Source organism: Ziziphus jujuba, chromosome 7 (assembly GCF_031755915.1).
Source record: "Ziziphus jujuba cultivar Dongzao chromosome 7, ASM3175591v1".
NCBI classification, from domain to species: domain Eukaryota; kingdom Viridiplantae; phylum Streptophyta; class Magnoliopsida; order Rosales; family Rhamnaceae; genus Ziziphus; species Ziziphus jujuba.
Genome location: NC_083385.1, coordinates 25,233,018 through 25,251,499, shown reverse-complemented (window position 1 = coordinate 25,251,499; position 18,482 = coordinate 25,233,018). Strand labels below are relative to the sequence as shown.

General features: G+C 33.7%; 1 pseudogene; it reads right to left on the bottom strand.

Annotated features, from left to right (window-relative positions):
* Positions 1-11,929: 11,929 nt before the first annotated feature.
* LOC132804491 (uncharacterized) lies at positions 11,930-12,812 on the bottom strand (annotated as a pseudogene).
* Between the last annotated feature and the right edge of the window lie 5,670 nt (positions 12,813-18,482).

Genomic DNA, 18,482 nt, shown 5'->3' with positions numbered 1-18,482 from the left:
GGCTCCTAGATTCTCCATGCAAAAGGCCAAATGGAGAAGTGTAATAAATTTTTAAGTTTGCTAAAGGAGTGGGTTGTGGTTTTTATACACGGGAGAAGAAAGTTTGAGATCACGTATAAGTTTACTTTTTGTTTTTGTTATTTTGTTATTTTGTTATTTCGTTAGTTTTTTTGTTTTGTTTCTTTTTTATTTTAATATATTTTTGTCTTTTTTCTGTTTTGTTTTAGTTTTCCTTTTTTGGATAAGCGAGTTAATGCAGGATAAAAAAAAAACAAAAGAGAAAAAGTTCATGTTTTTAGTTGTAATTGCACCTTTCTAAACGGATCGTAATCCTCTTATCATATATTTAAAATCCACGGACTTTTTGAAGATTAGTGACATGTGTCTACCACTTTATTTCATGGTCAAGATTTGTTCTTTCTTATATTTGTTTGAAAAATATTTAAATAGAGGTTATTTGGTAATAAATATACCTAACCAATACAGAAATAATAGATTTTAATGCTACTTTTTTGTTAATTAGGACTTTGAGTGATGATGTTCAAATCTTGGAGGTCCAAGTAATTATGTTCAATACGTGGGAGTTTTCTTTGGTATTTTTTTTGTTATCAGAGGTGTGTGAGCGAAATTATCTCTAATAATCATCAAATTAATGATGGTTGTAACTCTTCTGGTTAATGAAATTTGATGACTTCTTTATTTCAAAAAAATCATCACATTAATTATTTATTATATTTCTATATAATATAAATATATATATATATGCACTTTTATTCTACTAGGCAATACCATCCAACTTATTCTACTTGCCATATATATTTTGCAAAAGGAACAAAATATTCTGCACTAGATATATATGTCTATTTCCTTCAATTTCAACCAAGAGTGCATTTCGCAGAGACATTGTGCTCCTGCATCCATATGCATGCCTACATGTTTCAAAATTAAATTCCTAATATCCTTACACAATATATTCTTATAGAATTTTGATATAATAAAAATTGCATAGGCGATTTATGATGAGGACATCCTATATGTTAAGTCATATCATTCATGTTAATTGCCATATTAAATTTTAAAAAATCCAATTAACAATTGTATGATAATTTTTAAAGGGTCCTATGCGAAATGAATGAGTTGTCACTTTTCATATAGGTGTTTTATTAAAAATGAAAAATAATTTTTTTTTTAAGTGATATGGTATTCTTTAAATGATATACTGCTTCCAAACTATATCATATAACAGCATACTTATGTTTTCCTTATAATAGTATTAAATTTTTATAATCAAAATATCTTATTTAAAATGAGAAACATAGAAAAACATGGTTTTATGAATCACAGAAAAATTAAGTGGTTCTAAGATTTCTAGTCTATCACGAAAGTGAATCTCACTAGATCATACCTACTAAATCTCCCAAAAAATCATGATTTTCTTATTTCTATATCTCCTTAAGAAATCTTCACATTCGAACATATATCACAAAGCCCGATATCAATTTAATTATTTATATCACCTATTTCTGAATTAGGCAAAACATATTTATGTAAACTTTTGAATTCATCAAATTTATTTGTTAAATTGATATCTTGATGGGTAAATATCAGTTTGGCTCCAAAATAAATATTACGAGACATTTTACACTTTTTTTGTTTTGGTTCAAACAATAAGCCCTACATGGCCATTCAGACTTTTTCTTTTTTCTTTTTTTAACATTGTAGTCTAATTTTGCAATTTTTTTTATAATGAATTTAACCAAATTATTTAATGATATATTTCAAGAATTATGGGTTGTATGTGAGTCATTATCTTACCATCATTATTGGATTTGATGGATATTGATATGCATGCTCTATATTATCATCTCCTTACTATAATCATTTGTTTTATTGAGGTTGGATGTGAGGTCATAGCTCTGTGGTGCCATAAGAAGCTAAGTAACGTGAGATAGTTTCCCCCTTCTCATGACTCGGTGGCACATTAGAACATTAGGTATGATCGTATGATAGGATTTGATCATGCATATGATACTTGGATGTTGGTAATTATTTAGATTATGATTATTTGAATTCATATTTTTGCTTATGAGTTAACTATTGGTATGATAATTCATTTATTTAAATTATATGGATTATGGCATTCGTTCAATTATTTATATTTTCATGTGAAATATGATAATTTTATGTTCTAGGAAAATTCATGGCTTTTGTTAAAATTCATTTTCCAAAAAAAGAGACTTTATAGCTTGTGCTGGCCCAACCAATCCTTATGAATAGCCCCACAAGTAGTTTGGGCATTCTTCATTGTCATTTTCATGTTTTCATCATTTTCGTACCTTCATCATTTTTGTATGTTTACTGTTGATGTATTTTTCATATTTTGCATACTTTTATGTGACCTTTTTTTTTTAATTTAACTTTACACTCCTATATTTCTTTTATACTGTTATGATGGATTGATCCAATATATATGACACTTATTTATCTTTCTCTATCTTGTTGGGACTTGAGTTTGAAACCGTTTAATATTTATGTTGATGACCTTGTGGGAAATCTATTATAAGTGCTTATGATATATTTTGCACATACAATTAGGTTATATCAAATTAGGATGGAGATTCTATTGGATTTTTGATAGAGAATTGATGGGGCTTCCCTAGACAGAACCACTATGGTTGTCCAGGAAGGATCTCAGGGGCGGTCTTGACACAATTTCAAATCAATTGTTAAGACTAAATTCATTCAATGACTTATTACAAGATTAAGCACCTTCAAATTCATTTCTAGATGCACATAACAAAATACTGTCGGATTCGAGAACCCTAAACTCATTGTGAATACTTTGCACTAACCTTTCAAGAACTTCGAATTCACTACCATTTTACATTTTCTCTTTATCATAGTTCTCTCCTTAAATATAAGATCCAACAGATCCCCTCGAGTGGTAAGGTTCCAATTCATGAAAGAAGACATCCAAAGTTACATGCATCTTCTTTATTTGAGGATCGTAACATCTATATCCTTTTTGAAAATTAGAATATCCAATGAAAACACACTTTATAACACATGGATCTAATTTACTTTGATGACTTTTGGGGACATGAGCATATGTGGTGCAATAAAAAATTCATGGTTTAAGATTTGGTTGGTGAGCAATGGAAAGTAAGGATTGCATATTATATTATGCAGTTTAGAAATCAATGATTGTGGATTGCATATTATATTTCATCACCTCTCCTTAATAACACCAAGGTATGTTCATGAAAAATAGTGTCACACTCCAAATGTTGTGAACTTGGGATATGAATAAACATGCTAGAAGTAATTTCATAATAGAATTCAAAATTTACAGAAGCAAAAACTTTATCCAAAACATAATAATGTATCAAAACACCTTAACAATATGCAAATGTGTACTATTGAATATTCAAAAATAGATTAACAAAATTCTTACTTTAAAAAATTAATCTTAAACCATAAATAATATAGGAACATCTAAACGAAGTCTGAAACTATGCCAAATCCTTTTCTACTTGCCATCTTAACTAATGGGTACCTGAAACCATAACAAAACTAAGTTGTTGATAAATTGGTAAAATGTACACTCGTAAACATACAAACCAAACAATCAAACACATTCCAAACATATATCTTAATACACATGCAATTAGTTCAATACACATGGCAAATAAGCTTTTCACATGAAACAATTCATAGGTTAAATATCTCCAAAACTAGTCAAAACAATAAAGCATATTTAATTTTCAAAAGCTTAAGATTTATATTTTAATATTTATCTAATTATTAGATATTTAGTAGGACTTTCCTTATGAATAGTCACCCATCGGCAGTGAAAACAAAATCAAACATATATAAAACAAATACAAGTGAGGAAATCATAGTTTTCAAAATTGATGAGCAGTCATGCCTAAAGGATTAATTCCATGGTGAAAAGGTAAATAACCTCTCTTAGAGTTTTGCAACCTAACTCTAATTATTACTTTATCAATATAAGAAGCTTGAGATAACGCTAACAACCTGATTTTGCAATCTCAAATGAATTGAATTATAAGAACATAGCTTGCCTCTCTTAAATCATTTATTTAGAATTAGTTAGCTAGCCACTTCTTTATGTCTAATTCTACATTATTCCCAATAAGTAGAATATCACCAATGTAAAGAACCAAGAAGACTACCTTCTTATATTTGATGTACTTGTATACAGAAGGCTCGTCAACTTTTTATCAAATCCATAAGAATTGATAGTTTCATTAAATCTTATGTTCCATGATCTGTAGGCTTGTTTAAGTCCATACATGGACCTATTTAATTTGCAAACTTTTTGGTCTTGTTCATTAACAATAAAACCTTCTAGTTGCACCATATAACTGCTTTCTTCAAGATAGCTATTCAAAAATGTTTTCTTGACATACATTTGATAAATCTCACAGTGAAGACATGCAGCAGCGGATAAGAGTATGCAGATGGATTTAAACATAAACACTAGTGAAAAAGTCTCTTCATAATCAACTATTTTTTTTTTTTTTTCGGTATAACCCTTTGCCCTTAGCCTAGCCTTAAACTCTCTGCTTTCCCATCCACTCCTTTCTTTCTCTTGTAGATCCATTGGCAACCTATGGGTTTAACCCCATCAGGGAGATCTATAAGTTGCCAAACTAAGTTGGAGAACATAGGCTTCATTTCAAGTTTCATAGCCTCTTGTCATTTCTCATTATTAAGATCCTCAATCGGATTTTTATCAGTCAATGGATCATTATTAGAAATGGCAAATAATGCCTTTTTCATTTTCTATGCAACTAATGCCTGATCTAAAGATGTCGTTTCTTCATTTTGTTGTTCGATAACTATTGTCGGTTGTTGTCTGATCTCTTCAAAAATCAACTCGTCTATAACTACTTTGCTTTGAGGTTTATAACTCATCATATATTCATTTTCAAGAAAAGTGGCATTTGTCAATACAAACACCTTTTTCTCTTAATGACTATAGAACAAACCTATTCTTGTTTCTTTCGAATAGCCTACGAATAGACATAGTTTTGAATGAAGTTCCAGCTTCTCTGTTTTTCCTTTTAGTGCATGTGCTGAACATCCACCCTCATATCTGATTCGAATAGCCTATGAGTAGATATAATTCTAAACATGGTTCTAGCGCCTTTGTTTTTCCTTTTAGTACATGTGATGGACACCCACTCCCATATTCAAATATGTCTTAAACTAGGTTTACATCCTTTCTATAATTCTAAGTGTGTCTTAGGAATAGATGTAATGGATTTATGTTGAGAACATACAATGCAAATCCTAATGTGTATCCCCAAAAAGAAATAGGTAACAATGGGTAACTAAACATAAATCTTACCATGTCTAGTAGTGTTCACTTTCTCCATTCTACAACACCATTTTTTGTTGATGTTCCTATCACTATAACTTGGGACAAGATTCCATACTCAACTAGAAAATGCTTGAATTCATTATCAAGGTATTCTCCTATTTGCTCTGATCAAAAAGTTTTCAATTATTTGCCTAATTGTTTTTCAACTTCAATAAGTAATTCTTTGAACTTTCTAAACATTTTCAATTTCGTTTACATTAAGTACACATAACCGTACCTTGAATAATCATCAATAAAAGAGACAAAATATTCATAACCTCCTTTTGGTTGTACATTCATTAGATTACAAAAATCTGAATGTACCAGCTCAAGCGATTCTTTGGCTCTTTAACCTTTTGTTGTAAAAGGTCTTTTAATCATTTTACCTTCCAAATAGGATTCATAAAATGGAAGAGTATAAACATTTAGTTCTCTTAAAAAAACAATCTTTTACCATTCTTTCAATCTTTTCTAGGTTTATATAATGTAGTCTAAGATGCCATAGGTATGTTTCATCATTATGAAATCTTTTGTTTTTTATGTTTAGGTGGTTCGACTTTGAACATTTCAGTATTAAGCAATGAGCTAGACTTTGATCTTTTCGTATAGAGGCTAGAGTCTTACATTCCATCACAAATATTTAAACTATTTCTAGAAATAATAAATGAATTATCATTATAAGAAACTTGAAATAATTGTTCAAATAACATGGAAACAAAAATCAAATTCCTCTAAGAACTAGAAATATAATAAACATTGATCAAAACAAGAAATTTATTATTATTATTAAAGTGAACCTTAACTTCTCTATAACACCCTACACTGAGGTGTATCAGAAATTTTCGTGCTTTGGCCAAGTTTGACTGGAGTTGATAGGGGTTGACCAAGTGGGACCTATGATTGATTTTTTATTGTGAGAAAAATTTTAGTTTGATCAAGGCACCATGGTGAAGTGAACATTGACCAAAGTACATTGACTAATAGTATGCCAAAATAGGAGCTGCAATTAAAATATTATAATTAAAACAATTTACAGTCCAAACTAATTGAGCAAGTCTGAGTTTGACTTTTTATTGGCATGGATTTTGATTTTGACTTATGTACCATTGTATAATACTCATTGATACAGGTCCGCAGACTAGTGTCACACTTAATTTGGACTTATGGTTGAAAAGTTACAGATCTGTAAAGTTTTAATTATTTTTCTAGGATTAGTTTTACCAAGTATATTTTTCACACAAGTGTAAAATGTGCCATTTTGAACCCCACAAAAAAGTGCATTGTGTCATCATCGAAGCCAATTCTATAAGTGCACAGTGGCACCACGGGTGGCATTTTATTGGACCACCTAGAGAGAGAAAGAAAGAAGTGTAACACCTCGTCCCAAATCGCATCGGAATCCGTGCACGTTGATCGAGGTTGACCGTTGACCGTTGACCGAAAGGGGTCAAAAGTTGACTTTTTGACTCGGTGAGAATTTTGAGTTGACTAGGGTACTGTGGCGAAGTGCACGATGCCACGAGTTCGTAGACTGGTAGCACGTCGAAAACGGAGCTACGGTTTGAAAGTTATGGACGAAATAAGTTGCGGACCAAACTGTCCAAGGGGTGCCGAAGTTGACTTTTTGTTCATGGGGAATTGAGCTTTGACTCGTGCATGGTTGTGAAGTGCTCGTCGATACGAGTTCACAGACTAGCGGCACGCTCAAAATGGACATCCGGTTAAAAAGTTATGGACGTGTGAAGTTTACCAGATACCGTATTATTTTAATGTTTTTGGGTCGGTGAACAGTGAAATGCCACGTGTCAGCTTCTGATTGGTCCACGTGGCATGAACAGTGTCACACAGGGTTTTTATTTGTTAAAACACTCGGGGAAGAGAGAGAAAGAGAGAGAGGAGAGAGAAAGAGAGAGAGAGTCATCGGCCGCCGGTCATTTTCACGTTTTTCGGCCTAGTTACTGTACACACGCCGGCCAGCCAGATTGCCCACCTCATTTCCGGCAAAACCTCCAAAGTTCACGGCGAACGGCCGCCGGACGCGCCCGGATCGGACGTCCGAAGTTTGGCGGTGATTTTTCCCCCTCCACCACCGGCCACCGCGAATCGGCACTGTTCCGGCCATTTTCCGGCCACACGCGCTTGACAGCCTTGATCCTCTCCTCAAGTCCGGCCTATCCACCAAAAATCACGGCCATCGGACCACCGACGCGCCGGGATCGGAGCGTTTTCCGGCGAGGGGTCGGAAATCTTCAAACGGTGATTTCTCCGCCGTCCGACCTCCGTTTTGCTCACCGCCGGTCCCGTTGGATTGCTCTCCTCAAGATCTACAAGACTGCAAAATTTCACAGCCAATGGCCACCGCACGCGCCGCCGCCGGCGACGGTTGCCGGTGACCGTGGCGGCCCGCCGGAAATTACTGTTCCGGCGAGTACCCGAAATTCCGGCCAGCTCCAGTCCGCAGTGTTCGACCTCCTGAACCTGAATCCGGCATCCGTTTCCGCCAATTCGCGACGGTTTGGGAGAATTGCGAAACCGAAACCCGAAAAGCTTCCCGACGAAATTCAAACCCCGTCGGGTACGATCATCGAAAATTAAGACCGGATCTGTGATTAGCATCACTCGAGCTTCGATTCGGTATATAACTCGTAAATTCGAGATATCGTTTGTGTTTTGACCCCCCGGGTACCGGGTATTATTTACCCGAATAAAATATTAATTTATTTGACTGTCTGTGAATTTTGTTCTAGGAGCACCGGTGAGTCATAGAATTGATCCCGTAGTGCATCGTGGGTTAATTGCGTGCTCCAGGTGAGTGACCCACCTTCAAATTAATTTTGGGAATTTAATTGGTGAATATATAATGTGTGATTTAAATATTTGGGATTTAATTTCTATGTGCCAAATATTTATTTGAATTATTGTGGAATTATTTGTGAATTTATCGGATTTAAGAAAATGTGTATTTCACCAATTTATGCCATGTGAAATTATTTTATGGTTTTGAGGATTTTGAAATTGGTGTGGTTTTAATGGTAAATTGGGCACGATTTGATTTTCAAATATTTCAAGGAAAATATTGGGTTATGTTGGTGATTTCAATTTTTATAAAATATGCCCATGAAATATTATGAGATTTGATTATGATATTTCGAGAAATTATTTATGCTATTGGGAAAATGTGGATATTTGAATTGATGGATTTGGGAGTTGGTGGATTTGAAAATCATGGAATTTATGGCATTGATTATAAAGAAATTGTGGAGAATTTCCCGGTTCAAGCGGATGGATTATGCCCGCTATGCTTATGAAAAATGTGAAATTTGTTTTATGATTTAAATTTATGGATTTTATGATTTTTAGATGCACCGTGCACGTACTGGTGTTCTGATTATGTGATATGATATATGTGATATGGATATTGTGCACACGGATATGATTAGCGCGCAGGTGGGTGTGACTAGCGAGCAGGTGATATTATGAGGGTGTCCTGTGGATGCCATCGGAGAGGGTGGCCACCCCCCTTTGGCCGGGACACCAGGTTAGCAGCGGCGCTGTGGGACGCCACGCGACCGTATGCCGGTTTCTCTCTATAACCTCCTGTCTGGCAGTACCTCGGGACGCTGGGTACTCTGGCGCCACTGGTATATAGTGGGTGCATCAAATGATTTTCAGAACTGTGTTTTAAAAATAAAATGTTTGGAAACTGTATTGGAAAAATAAAATTAATTATTACTGTTCGGATATTTATTTGATGTCTTGGTTTTCGGGGAATATGAATAAAGGGTTTTGTGAAAATGTTTTAAAAGGGGAACCTTTCCAACTGAGAGAATTGTAAGGGTTTTGAGAGAAATTATTATTTCCAAATAATTATTATTTATACTTATTACTGTGATATTATATGGTATAGTAGTAGGGTCGCTCACTGAGATGATTAGCATCTCACACTCTTAAATTCCGTTCCTCTAGGTACCAGGTTGTCGGTGTTCATCCAGAGCGGACTTGATCTTCATCGCTGTTTTACTTCGTGAAGTACCCTGTTCTTCTTTATTGCAGTTGTACTATTTCTTTCACTCTTGTTGTATTTATCTTGCACTGGATTACTGTATTTTTGTTTTGAAGTGCTGAAATTTGTGGAACCAATTTGTAGTTTGTGGGAGGAATAAGGGGATATTTTTGAAGTGTGTTTTCAGTGCAGGTAAATTTGTGGTAAGTAAATCCCTTAGGGGAGGTGCTGCCAGATTTTCCGTTGGAAGGTTCGGTGGTATTTCCCTTAGGGGAGGTGCTGCCAGATTTTCCGTTTGGACGGGTCTTGACAGAAGGGAGAGAGAGAGAGAGAGAGAGAAAGGGTGAGTAGCCACATAAATTGCTCCCAATGAAGACCGCCTTGAACCTGGTAAGCCTACTAAAAATCTCAACGTGATCATCGGAGATGCACCAGGATCAAGCCATTTTTTGTGGCAGTGACTATTGGTTTTGTTGGTTGATTTCTCTCTCTTCGGCCACCATTTTGCTATAACAATACCATTATCATATTGCCCACTCAAAAGCCAACCTCCTTTTAAATTTCCTGACTAGTGGACATCCGACATGCCAATGCCGAAGACCTTTTTGAACAACTATAGTGGCTCCCTGGTTTTCCCAATTCTAGCAAGTTTTCAATCAATCCACCATCCCTTTTCATCAATTTAACCTTCTTGAACCCAAATTCGAGGTTCTAGTAGCTCAATTTGAGCTAATTTGCGAGATACAGAAGCATTAAGTTGATTGGCTATTTTTTTATGAGATCTCGGCCACTGCTAGCCAAATCTCTGATAAGTATGACCTGATTCGTGATCCCTACACTCAAATCTTCATTTTGGTATATAGATTGCCGGTGTTAGTCAAGGTTTGTGTTAGTTCCCCTAGATAAATTGTGTGTAAAATACTCGATAAAAATATTATTTTAATAGGTATTGTATTTTTTTGATATGAGTGGTACATATGTCAATGTATTTTTTGGAAAATAAACTTGTATTATTTGAGCTATTTTAGTTTCTTTAAAAATATATGGTGTAAATTAAATAAAGAAAAATTATTATTATTTTTATATGTGTGAAATAATAGTATTTTTACAATTTTTCTGTAAAATGGTAATTTGGATTTGAGGAACAAAATGCTTCAGTAGAAAAATTATATACATATATATATATATTTGTGTGTCTATGTGTCTGTGTGTTTATGTTTCTTTGGTAAAAATATTTTTGGATAAAAGCCGTGGGTTTTATAATTATGTTTTGAATCAAATTAAGTTAATTACATGGGTTTGGTAAGTTATATAAAACTATGTATCAGTTTATAAATAAATTGGTAATGTGATAAATCTGTTCTTTTTCTAATTATTTTGTAGATGTATCATATAATACTGGTGTTCTGTACGGTTATATCTTTTGATTAGAGCGCAGGTATTATTTAATCATCCTGTGAGAACTAAGTGAGAGAGGGTTAGTAGGTATTTTGTATAATGAACTTTAACTAACGTCCCCTTAGCTGTAAAATGATAGGTTATTAGCATTGATGCCTTGGGATACCAAGGCATCCAATTGCAGATATCTCTACTTACTCTTTGTTGGGGATGCTTGGGCCAAGTGCCACTTGATGGTATATGGCATGGTGTATCGGGTAAATACCTGGTACATGTTATAAAAATATTTTTAAAATATATTTTATTTGTTTAGGTTATGGTTTTAAATTGTTTAATTACTATTTTATTAAATTATTCAATCATTTAAATATGTTTTTTTTACTATACCATATTATTATATTTTAGTTTTACCCTAAATTTTTCATAATTATTTTTAAATTAATATTTTTGCAACTCTTTGTTTTTTTTTCTTTTCTAAATAATGTTTTGTTCCATTTTAATCTTATCTAAATTTATTTTATTTCATTTTATCTTAAACTTATATTTATATTTATTTTTATTTGTATTCCCATATCAATATTTAAATTTTCGAGGAATGTCAAAATTATGGGTTTTTGTTAAAATTAATTTTAAAAAGAAAACCTTTCAAATGAGGACTGTCAGAGAAAACCATATTTCAAAATATTTTCTTAGATTTCTTAATCTACCTTGGACATTATTAATTCATAATTTTCTAGTTGTTTATTTATTCACTTATTTAATTATTCTTTCATTTTATGCCACTTATTAGGATGATTAGCATTCCATTAGTTTTTTTTTTCAATTTTTTATTATCAAATCTATTCCCCTATGTCCAAGTGACTAATGGATTGACCATTCGAGTGCGAGGTCAGTGGTTGTCTTCTTCAGTTGATGTAATCGAAGTAGTGCATTTCTTCATTCTTCATCTCTTTGTTATTATTATTGTTACTAACGTATCTGTGTTAATTTTGTTTCTTAAGATACATACTCATGCAATGCACTGTATATATAATTGTCATACAATGTTTTGATAATAAATTGTAAAAAATAATTACAAATAAATCATATATAAAGCATCATAAAAACATTATTAAACAAAAGCTTTCAATTCAACAAAATTAATTCAAAGTTTGAAAAACTTCTTTAAAGACCACATTAGTGGTTGAATTGGTAAGCTCTCCATCTTTATCACAAATTAATATCTTCAATTATTTCCTACTTGTAACTTTGGAGACTGCAACATATAATTGTCCATGATTGAAAGCTAGTTGTTTAAGATAAAGTCTGACATGTGAAAGAGATTGATTTTGGCTCTTATTAATAGTCATAGCATATGATACAACCAAAGGATATTGTCTTATTTGAAACTTAAAAGGTAATTTTGGGTCTAATGGAGTTAAAGTCATTCTTGAAGTAAGAATTTTAAACCCAACATTGCTTCCTAAAACAACTTTTCCTTCTAGAACATGATTGCCAAGCCTTGTAATGACCAATCTAGTCCCATTGCACAACCCTGAAGAATGATCAACATTTCTTAATAGCATAATGGGGATACGGATCTTCAATTTCAACTGATGATTAGGCACCCCAGAGCATTTTATGGCATTCAAAAATTTAGGTGTATGAAGATCTCCTATAAGATCAATGTCCAAATCAGATCTGCAAGTTGCATAAGAACTTAAATATTTATGTTCCTTAGTTCGGTTAAGGGAACTCATGTATTCATTTATCGATTCAAAAATGTCAAGAGTCGGAGCAAGTATGGCTTTTATTGCAAATATGATGGGCATTATTATTCTCTGAGAAAGAAGGATACGTGCTAGTTACAATAGATGCAATTGAATATTCTATATCTTTTATCAAAAGATCATCAGGTATATCAATCATTGCATGCCCATCATTCGAACCGTCAATTGTTTCATCTCCAATACTTGATATCCATTTTGAAAAAGTCTTCAATTCATCCTTATTAATGTCTGAGTCAATACTTTGAAGTCTCATGTTTTTTGTCAGGACCCATCCAAGATCCTTCACCAGAACCCTAGACAAGCCCTAATCCTAAGGAAACCCTACCAGACCCTCTAATAGAAAATCCAACATCATCTCTTTTAAGGGTTGGACTTACCACAAAATTCCCTACACAGAAAACACACTTCTAACAATATATCTATATTCTTCCCACCTTACTACAATTTATTTTCCACAAATTTGTAGCACTTCAAAATTTGTAGGGAACTAGTGCAATATTATAAATAAATGTCCAATGTAGTATATAGAGCATTACAAGATACATCTGAATATAAAATTCATACAATAAAGACTGGAAAGAAATAATACAAATGGAAGGAAAATAAATAATACAATACAAGGAGAACTCCTCGGAATTTAGTAACAAACCAACATGTCGAGCTCACCCCGACTGATCACCTTCTACTAAATTTAGTAAAAAACATGAGATGCTAATCATCTCAGTAAGTGACCAAATTTACTGTGCAATAATAATAATATTAATACTAATATAACAAACAAAACAAATAAAATAAATTTATATCAATTAATAATAAATGAGTAAATAATGAATATTAAGTATTTGAAAATAATGTTTTCTCTCAAAACTCTCACGGTTCACCTAGTTACAAATGTTCCCTTTTTAAAATGTTTTCACAAAACCCAATAATTTGTACCCACAAACATTGAGATTATAAATAATAAATAAAATGCGATAAATTAAAATAAAAATTAAGAAAGCTTGATGCAAAATTAAATTAATCTCAAAAATTAAATTATAAAATCTAATTAAATAAATCCTTAAATAATCAGAATAAAATCTACTAATTAACTCAAACATTTATTTTAAAGGGTGATAAAATTCCATGGAAAGTTTTATATAAATTTCATATACAAGTAAACCTTAAAAACATGATAATTTTTGAACACCAATTTAAATAAATAATAAAATCACAATTAAATACTTTTAATTTCAAATACAATTTGAAAACATTAAATTTTGAAAATCGGGTTGGGAAAATAACTTGACACACACACAATATACCAGTGGTGCCAGATGGTGTCCAACTTCCAAAGTACCTATTGACCGAGAGGTTAAAGAGAGAAATGTGCATCCAGGCCGCCTTGGTGTCCCAGCAGTGCCGATGCTATAAACTTCAATCCCGACCATGGAAGGGGGTGGCTACGGCTAATATCAAACTTGTCTGCCCTCGGTCCGATGGCAACCACAAGAGAATATAATTCTGCGTGCTCATAACAATCCGCCCGTGCGCTAGTCACACCCACGACTACAGAACACCGGTACTGCGTAGTGCGTCTTTAAAACCAAATATATATATATATATGTATATACCAATTTCAATTTTTATAAAACAAGGCTAACACCCATCAATTCCAATTCATCAATTAATCCATCATCTCAAATCCAATGGTATATATATATATCCAAAATTTTTCAATACAATCAAATAATTTTTCGAAATTCAGGTTAATGCATAATAAATTTATTTATTTAATTTCCTCCAAATTCGTGAAATCAGTTCTTTCAAAAATAATATTTTAAACCCCATGAAATTTATATATTATTAAAACCATGCAATAAATTTATTATGCATTAAAATTCCAAAATTTTCTCAACAATAATTTAATAAAAATTAAATTCAAATTTCCTCAAAATCAAAATATAATTCATATGCACATTTATTTTATTGTATCCAAAATTTGGTATTAAAATTTCAAATAAAATTTTATTAAATATTCACTACATGAAATATAATTTCCAAATGTGCAAATGACATAAAATATATATAATCTAACACCTTAAAATAAATTTGAAGGTGGATCACTCACCTTGAGCATGCACATTAATCAAGATCCACCACAGGATCATTTCCACAACTCATATGTTCTCCTAAAACATCAAGGTTACACAAAACTGATTAAATTAATATTTTAATCGGATAAATTATACATGGTTACTTAAGGGAGCTAACACAAACAATATCCAAAATTCACATACAATATACCAAAATAAAGCTTACGAAATGAGGATCACAGATTGAGTCTTACCTCCCAGAGATCGGACCTATGTTAGCTGGAATCTCACCGAAAATGTCTCAAATTTAATATGCTCAAATCTCTCAATCCATCAAGAATCTGGGAAAAAGGACCTCGAATTTAGATTTAGAGAGGTCAAACTAGTAGGAAAGGGTGGGAGGTGTCATCAGAAACTTGCCGGAGGTGTTACTGGAATCCGCCACCGTCCAATGGCCACTGGCCATGAAAATTGGTGGAGAGGTAGATCGGAGGATGGGTAAGCTAATGGGACTGGCAGTTAAGAAAATAAAGGTTTGGTTTGGGAGAAATCGGTGGTGGAAGCAAACGGCATTGTCGCAAAAGAATGCCTCGATCTGGGCGTGTCGCCAGCGATATGACATTGAAAATTGGGTGGTTAACAAGTCTTCAGATGGGCTCCCTAGGGGTGTGGCACGTGTGGTGTTTGGTGGCTAGAGAGTGGCTAACCGGTGGTGGTTGCTTCTCTCTTCTCTTTCTCTTTTTGTTTTTTTTACCACCTTATCCCCCCTTCACCCAATCAAAATGCCTCGCGTGGGTGCCACTGTGCATTCACAGGTTGGCCAGATTTTGACACGTGGTGACACGGCTCACACACACTCTGAGATCGATGAGTAGTAACTACTGTCTCAGAAAACTTTATGGGTCCGTAACTTTCAAACTGTTAGAGAATCATGGCAAATTGTTAGCCATAAACAAGCAAAACCCGAGACCAAGCCTAATGCCTTGGCCGAGAAACAACTTCCTTAGTTTGTTTTGTATTTCATTTAGGTAGTTGATTATTCATTTTGTGTTGTATTTTAGGCTTGTTAAGTTGATGCATAAAGACGCCAAAATGTGTTATTTGATATGTATTAGCCAAATTAGAGGTTAAGAAAATGAAGCACCTCTATGACATAGAAAGCACCTTGGTGACTAAGATGGTGACATGGAGCCAAACCATTCGGTCTCTCTCTCATCCAATGCATGGAAGGTCATGTGTCATCATGCATGAGGACTACTTCAACATGAAGCACCTAATGAGGCAGCAACACTTATCAACAAACCATGAAGCATGTGGTAAAGTTACTTTACACATGTGTTTTGCTTCTCCATGAAGGACTTGTTTTGTACTGCTGTTTAGAACCAGCCATGGTGTGCTTCCATACCTATTTTGTATGCTATAAGTATGTATTACATCTAAATGAATATTGTGTTGAATATTGGAGAAAATACGTTAGTTTCCACTTTGAAACCAAGGGAAACACTAATTAGCCAAAACTGGAAAATTTTCTAGCAGCTTAACCAAAGCAAGCCGAGAACATTTACACTCCAAATCAATTTCCAAACAAAAACTCTTGTTCTCTTTAGATTAACCTTGCCTTAATCCTATCAAATTGGTATCCGAGCCAGGTTTCTATAAATCCTTGTTCAAAACCGATTGGAAAATTCACAAAACATAAATCATATTCAAATGGCATCCTCACACTTTTCAGCACCTTCACCTCTTATCGTTGATGGCCAAAACTATCCTATTTGGGCAATTAAAATGAGAGCCTATCTTCAAGCTTATGACCTTTGGGAGCTTGTTGAAGTTGATTATTAAGTAGAACCATTAAAAGCAGGTGCTACGGTGAATCAAATCAAACTTCATAGTGAAGAAAATGCACGACTTTTCAAAACTCTCACAGCAATACAAGCTGCTATGACTTATGATATATTCACTGGAATCATGACTTGTACAACTCCTAAAGAAGCTTGCGAAAAGCTTTAAGAGGAGTTCCAAGGAAGTACAATAGTTGCTAAACCTTAAAAGAGAATTTGAAAATTTGAAGATGCTGGAACTTGAAACCGTAAAGGAATTTTCAAACAAACTTATGAAGATTGTAAACCAAATCTGGTTACATGGTGAATTTTTTCCAAACCAAAGGATTATTGAAAAGATCCTTATATGTCTTCCAGAGAAATATGAAGCAAAGACTCAACTTTGGAGGAAACAAGAGACCTTACATAACTCACAGTTGCTGAATTGATCAATGCCTTGCAAGCCACAGAATAAAGGAGGAGTTTTCGACTACAAGGTGGATCAACCTCAAGTGAAGCAGCCTTTTCAGCAAATAACAAAGGCGAAACAATTCAACAACCAAGACCTTTTCAAAGGAAAAATTGAGGTAAGGAGACCACCACCAAAGAGGGAACAAGATGACCTATGGTCCTTGCATAGTATGCAAAAAGCAAGGACACACAGCCAAGATATGCTGGTGGAGGCCAAATGCTCAATGTAAGATTTGCAAGCAATTTAGTCACATGGAAAGAGTTTGCAGGCAAAGGAACCAAAGGCAAGAAGCAAGACAAGCTCATGAACCCGAAGAATTAAATGGAGAGCATGAGCATACTTTTACAGCAACTTGCAACCTTGCAACCGCAACCAAAGACAAATGGATTTTGGACAGCGGGTGCACAATCATATGTGCAACAATCGTGACTTGTTTGTCAAGTTCAACTCAAGAATTGCAACAAAAATCAGGACAGCAAATGGACAAATCATGGAGGCACAAGGAAAAGGAGATTTGGTCATTAAACACTGAAAGGTACAATTCAAATTACCAATGTTTTATTTGTACCAAATCTATCCGAGAATTTACTTAGTGTTCCACAACTTATGAAGAAAGGATACATTTTGAAATTCTTAGATACAAGTTATGAAATATCTAAGGATGAAAGAATTGTATTAGCTGTCCATATGAAAGATAATAGTCTTGTAATTGATTTTGATCAACAAAATCAAATGACTATGAATACCAAAGTCCAAGAAGATTCAAGACTATGGCATAGAAGGCTTGGCCATTATAACTATGCTACCATGAAGCAAATGCATACTCAACAAATTGTTGAAAATTTACTACAAATCCATGAAGATGAAGCTGTTTGCCAAACATGTCAACTTGGAAAAATCAAAAGACAACCATTTCCTTTGACAACACTCGGCAAAGCAAAGGAAAAGTTATAAATGGTGCATTAAGATTTGTGTGGACTAATGAATGAAGGATTTCATGTAGGGATGAGGTATTTTATCATCTTTATTGATGATTATTCTAGAAAGTGCTGGATATACTTCCTCAAACAAAAATTAGAAGCCGCAGCAACATTTGAGGAGTTCAAAACACTTGTAGAAAACCAAGCACAAAAAACCATCAAGGTGATTCGAACCGACAATGGTGGAGAGTACATTTCCAAAGCTTTCTAAGATATTTGCAAGACAAATGGCATCATACACCAAATCACAACTCCATACACACCACAACAAAATGGAGTGAGTGAAAGAAAGAATAGAACCATCATAGAGATGTCAAGATGCTTGCTGTTCAAAAAGTGCGTGCCAAAGAAATTTTGGGCCGAAGCTACCAATACAAGTGTATACCTCCTAAATCGACTTCCAACTAAGGCAATTGAGTCTAAAACTCCAAATCAATTATGGTATGGTTTTAAACCTTCAATTGCTCACTCAAAAGTCTTTAGAAGTCTTTGTTATATGCATGTCCATGACTCCAAAAGAACCAAGCTAGATAAGAAAGCAAGTATTGGAATATATGTAGGCTATAGCTCAGTTTC